This window comes from Leucopleurus acutus, assembly GCF_964270905.1.
Source record: "Leucopleurus acutus genome assembly, chromosome: 20".
NCBI classification, from domain to species: Eukaryota; Metazoa; Chordata; class Mammalia; order Artiodactyla; family Delphinidae; genus Leucopleurus; species Leucopleurus acutus.
The window spans coordinates 56,951,156-56,957,183 of NC_139162.1; positions in this window are offsets into that span (position 1 = coordinate 56,951,156).

Consider the following 6,028-nt stretch of genomic DNA (forward strand, 5'->3'; position numbering starts at 1 on the left):
TCACATAGTTGGAATCAGACAATATATAGCCTTTTTCAGAATGGCTTCTTTCACTTAGCATTTAATATGAACTTAAAGTTCTCCATTTTTTTAGCTCATTTCTTTTTTTAAAAAAATTAATTTTTATTTTATTTTTACTTTTGGCTGCATTGGGTCTTCGTTGCTACACGCAGGCTTTCTCTAGTTGCAGTGAGCAGGGGCTACTCTTTGCGGTGCGTGGGCCTCTCATTGTGGTGGCTTCTCTTGTTGTGAAGCTTGGGCTCTAGGTGTGCAGGCTTCAGTAATTGTGGCATGTGGGCTTCAGTAGTTGCGGCTCATGGGCTCTAGAGCAGAGGCTCGGTAGTTGTGGCGCACGGGCTTAGTTTAGATGCTCTGCAGCATGTGGGATCTTCCAGGACCAGGGCTCAAACCCATGTCCACTGCATTGACAGGCGGATTCTTAACCACTGCACCACCAGGGAAGCCCCTGGCTCATTTCTTTTTATCACTAAATAATAATCTATTGGTTGTGCCGCAGTATGTTTATCCATTCGCCTACTAAAGGACATCTCGGCCGCTTTCATAAAACTGCTGTAAGCACCCACATGCAGCTTTCTGTGTGGACATGTTTTCAATTCATTTGAACCAATACCTAGAAGTATGGTTTCTGGACAGTGTTTAGCCTTTTAAGAAGCTGCCAAACTGTCTCCCAAAGAGGCTTGGTCTTCAGACCCTTGTTCTTCTTGTTAGACTTACTGAGGCGACATTTTCAGGATATCTAAATTTTAGTTCCCCAAAGAAGGAAATACTCAACAGATTAAAAAAAAAAGTTTCAATGGGTAAGTTTACATAATTGATTGATTTTTATGGACCCCCACCCGCCAAAAGCCCTACATCTGTACATCAACATGTACTTTCTAAATTATTCCGACACTTTGATGTTCACATTCATTTTAAGCCACTTATGCCTATTTAACTTGTCGAGTCACATCTTCTCCCTTTTGATCACCTTCCCTTTAGAATTATTCAGAATTTGATTACAGTCCCTCACTTCCTCTGAAAACACTGTATCTTAAAATGACAACAATGGTACTAGAATCTCAGGAATACTGGCTAGAAGAAATCCTCAGCGGTGCTAGTGCCAATTTGAGTTACTCTGGATCGTCTGTAAATCAGACTGTCTCCTTTTGGGAACCATATTCAAAATGTTTAGTAACAACAACTGCGGCCCACAGATGACCACTCACTGGCCTTATGAGGAATGTTCCAGAATGATCCATGAGGTACATGCACTCTGAGTTCTAGGCTCCTTGGATACAAGGAGCACCAACACTTCCTGTGAAGGCCATATCTGGAGCAAGCGGTGGGAATTTTTCCTGTTGTAATCTAGAAATGTTGATTCCCTCAACTTACCATGTGGCTCCTTGTCATCTCCAGACCAACTTCCGATAAAGGTCAAGGTCAGTTCTTCTAGGGCTAAACTGCCAGAAACTTTTCTCAATTGTCACTGTAACTTCTCTCTAGTACCTCTGATGTCTCTCCCTCTTCTTATAAGGTTACCAGTTCTTTCAGATTAGGGCCCCACCCTTATCACTTCATTTAACCGTAATTCCCTCCCCCAAAGCCATCTCTCTCCATATACAGTCACATTGGGGTTTAGGGCTTCAATATGTGAATTTGGGGGTGGGAGGGATACAATTCAGGCCTTACAACTACTCTACAACAAAATACGGAATTTAACCAGCATTGCACCTTAGCAACCCATAAAAGGAGTCTCTCACTTTGGTTTTAAGCGATCTTAACCCTATGACTTCAAACAGTATAAGACATCTTTCAACAATATCATACAAAGACCCTTAGTTGCTAGTAGTTCAGAAAGTTCAAGATTTGAGTTTTAAATTACCCAAAACAGTTAGCTACCGGCATCATAGACACTCTTTGGACTTGGCATTCCTCTTCCTCTTGAAACTGTCATTATTCAGGACTCTAGACCTCTATTCACCTCAGGTGACTACAACTAATAATAATTCACTTGGGTGTTTGCCCAGTGCACACCACGAGTTGTTACTTTCCTAGGCTAGGAAGGAAACATGAGTCTCACTTGTCCCATCTCACCCAAACACCGATCCCTAACACCTCCAATATTCCAAAGATTCTATTGCCTATTACATAATCTTCATCCCAAACTCTGATTTGGTTAAGTTTCTTTAATTGCAAGCAAACAAGCAAAAAATGAAGTACTGAGAGGATGGAAAGTCGTTAAAGGAATTGCAGCGTTGGAAAGCACAAAAACTAGGGTGGCTCCAAAGATCACAACCACAAGGGCACCAGCATCATCCCTTTAGGGAACAGATCCTTCTCCCTTTCAAGTTCCAGAGAGAATGTGATTGACTAGGTCCCTCAGAACTGTAAGACAGGGTATGGCCAGTTACTCAAAGGAAAAGAGAGAGTGTAGTCAAAAGAAGGAGGCAAGGACTTCTCTGGTGGCACAGTGGTTAAGAATCCACCTGCCAATGCAGGGGACATGGGTTCGAGTCCTGGTCCAGGAAGATCCCACATGCCGTGGAGCAACTAAGCCAGTGAGCCACAACTACTGAGCCTGCGCTCTAGAGCCTATGAGCCACAACTACTGAGCTTGCATGCTACAACTACTGAAGCTCGTGCACCGAGAGGCCACACTCCGCAACGAGAAGCCACCTCAATGAGAAGCCTGCACACCACAATGAGTTGCCCCCACTTGCCGCAACTAGAGAAAGCCCGAGCGCAGCAACTAAGACCCCACGCAGCCAGAAATAAATAAAATTTAAAAAAAGAAGAAGGCAAGGAAATCTGGGCAGAGGAAAACAGAAAAACATGTATTTTTGGTTTTATTTTTGATATTATGATTATGAATTTATACTAGAATACAGGTCTGAAAAAATTCTTTTCATTTAATATAGCACAACTATCTTTTATGGCTATATACAGATTTATAGTTTTTCAACAGCTGCATATAATTCTACTGAAAGAATACAACACAATTAACTTACCCATTTGCCCATTACCCTAAGTGACTAAGAGTTTATCATTAAAAATGTTTCCCGGGCTTCCCTGGTGGAACAGTGGTTGAGAGTCCGCCTGCTGATGCAGGGGACATGGGTTCATGCCCTGGTCCAGGAAGATCCCACATGCCGCGGAGCGGCTGGGCCCGTGAGCCATGGCCACTGGGCCTGTGCGTCTGGAGCCTGTGCTCCGCAATGGGAGAGGCCACAACAGTGAGAGGCCTGCGTACCGCCAAAAAAAAAAAAAGTTTCCCATTATACATTTACCTACCTGTGTACACTTTGGTTTCTGAGGAATATTGATTCGAATGGTCTATACATACAGCAATTTATATAACAAAAGAACTGTCTTGTTTTTCACACATTCACCAAAACTGGATAGTATCACTCTTCTGTTATTTAAAATAAATCTATTGGGGGGAAAAGTCAATGTATCATCACTTTATTTTGCATTGCCTTGATTACTAATGATAGTGGGTAATATTCCTTAGCTGTTTTTATTTCATCTTCTTTAAAGAGGCTGTTATCTCTGTCCATTTTTCTGAGTTGCAGATGTTACTATTACTGATTTGTAAAAATATCAGGGATCATTGCCCTTTGTCATATTTGTTGCAAACATTTTCAGTCTCTCATTTATGTTAACTTTGATGTTTTCCACACAGAAGTGTTACTCAGTTTAATGTCAGCTCCTGGGTTATGTGTAATGCTTAAGAAGGTCTGCCTTAAGCCAAGGTTATAGAAATATTCTAAATTTTTCTTGTATTTTAATATTATACCTTTAGATCTCTAATCTGTCAGAACTTCATCAGTGTGCAAAGTATAGATCTATGTCTTTCCAGAGAGCTAACTGTCCCAAGGCCATCTGATCAATCTGTCTTTGCCCCACTGAAATGAAAAATCCTTTTTACCATATATAAGGGCAGTCAAAACCCCCTACATGCTCTGGATAAGATCGTCCATCTCTTAGCCTTGATGCCGAAGTAAAGAGGAAGCCCCAAAGCTCCATTTTCCAGTGTCCTCTGGATAAGAGCTCCCATCTCATGGCCACAGGCAGCAACCAAGAGGAAACCCGAGAGCTCTGGGTACTCCAGGTACCTTCAGGTGTAGGAGGTGCTCCAGGTAAGTATTCTCCTCTAGGTGTAAGAGTATCCACTAAAGGGCAGGGGATCTCGTTTTGGGTGATGAAAATGTTCTAAAATTAACTGTGGTGATGGTTGCACAACTCTGAACATACTAAAGTCATTGAATCATATACCTTTTTTTTTTGGCTGCGCCGCACGGCTTGCGGGATCTTAGTTCCCTGACCAGGGACTGAACCCAGGCCATGGCAATGAAAGTGCCTAGTCCTAACCATGGGACCACCAGGGAATTCCCTGAATCATATACTTTAAGTGGGCAAATTGTATGGTACGTGAATTATCTCAATAAGACCGCTACCAAAACAAAACAAAACCCAAAACAAAACTTTCCACCAGCCTCTAAAGCACGATTGACAAAGAGTGAACAGAACTCTCATGAACCTTGTTAAGCCATCAATTCTCCCTTCCTGCAATACTCAGAGCATCATAATTATCTGCTTTGAGACTGTCATGATTATTCTCATCGTGCCCTTTGGGGCTGAGTTTTTTCTAGTTCTTCCCTAGTCCCTTGGTTCTAATGCCCATATGTTCTGGGGGAGTAAAGCACTCCCTCCCAGCACTCCCTGACTCCCTCTTTAGGTCATTTCTCATCATGTACAAGTATGTACATATCACATACTTACTATATAGTATTTCAATTTTTAGTTTGTCTTCTCCCACTAGATCTGTGAAGAAAAACGTTTTTGTACATTTTGCACCTCGCTGTATCCCCAGCACCTAAAACAATGCCTGTAACATTAGTAAATGCTCCATTAATGTTAATTTAATGATTACTACAGTACTACACTCTTTGCTATATCACAGTACTATCTAGATGGTCAAAATGAGCTTGTCAACTTAAAAACACATAAGGACTCTTCTATCAATGAATTTACAAATTTAACTTGGGGAGAAATATCTTTGCCAGACTGAGTCTGTCTATACAGAGACATGTCTAGCTTTTCATTTACTCTGTTTTTTAATATTTAAAAAATATTTAACTTTTGGGCTTCCCTGGTGGCACAGTGGTTGAGAGTCTGCCTGCCGATGCAGGGGACACAGGTTCGTGCCACAGTCCGGGAAGATCCCACATGCCACGGAGTGGCTAGGCTCGTGAGCCATGGCCGCTGAGCCTGCGCGTCCGGAGCCTGTGCTCTGCAACGGGAGAGGCCACAACAGTGAGAGGCCCGCGTGCCGCAAAAAAAAAAAAAAAAAAAAATTTAACTTTTAACATCCACATTCATAAGCCAACTGCAATATGTATGTTCTCCTGTTTTGGTATTAGTCTTGTCAGTCTCATAGAACAAGGTGGGAAGCTTTACTGTATTTATTTTATGCTCTAGAACAATTAAATATCACAGAACTTGTTTGTGATGCTTTTCCACAGGTGAAAGTGTTGAACTACCTTTTGTAGTTTATTTCATGGCTATTAACCTATTCAAGTTTTCTAGCTTGTTCATTTTAGTTCATTTTTAATACTACCCCCTAGTTAGTCCTACATTCTACCTTTTGTTCTAATTGGCCTATTATCACTTTTAAGCACCAGGTGAGGTGAGACTCTCTCACCAACAATGCTAGACGTCATTATATTTATTCACAGAGGGAGGTGCAAGCCACCATGTTACCTTGTATATCATACAATCTTTCAATTCTGAATGTGTTCATTTTTCCTACCTATCAGGAGAGTAAAGAGTTCTCCATCTACTCTAAAATTTGTAGGCTTCTTAGTCTTGACCTACTGGTTCATTATACTTGCAGCTGAACATAACTGTAAGGAAAACTCTACCTTAATGGCATTAATTATAAGCCCAGGAAGGTATGCTAAACCCTTTAAGTGGGTTATCTAACATATTCTTCAAAACAAGTGTTTCAAATGGAAAAGTAACATGA